A 382-nucleotide genomic window follows, 5' to 3' on the forward strand; every position below is an offset into this window, starting at 1 on the left:
GCACCTTGTGGTACCTCGTATTCCCACACAAGCATCTGGGGGAAGAGGCAGCCCCAGGTGCCTCTCTGCATCACACGTGAATGGCCAACACTGCCCCACTGGAGAGAGGGCACAGGAAGAGCAGCAAAATCTCTTCTCCTTTTTTAAACAAAACAAGTGTTTGCTTTGAAGAATTTCCTTTTACTTTGTACTTCTGAAAATGAAAAATGAAAGCCAAATGGTTACATGGTATCTGAAAGGAGACAAGACCTCCTTGGCCCAGAAGGAGGGACCTCCCTCTGTGGCCTGCCCCTACCCTGTGAGTGCCGAGCAGCTGCAGGGAGAGCCTCTGCTTACACAGACGAGCATCTCGGTGAGCTTGGCAGTCAGCATGTAATCAGTG

The sequence above is a fragment of the Pygoscelis adeliae genome, unplaced genomic scaffold, assembly GCF_000699105.1.
Source record: "Pygoscelis adeliae isolate BGI_AS28 unplaced genomic scaffold, ASM69910v1 Scaffold54, whole genome shotgun sequence".
NCBI classification, from domain to species: Eukaryota; Metazoa; Chordata; class Aves; order Sphenisciformes; family Spheniscidae; genus Pygoscelis; species Pygoscelis adeliae.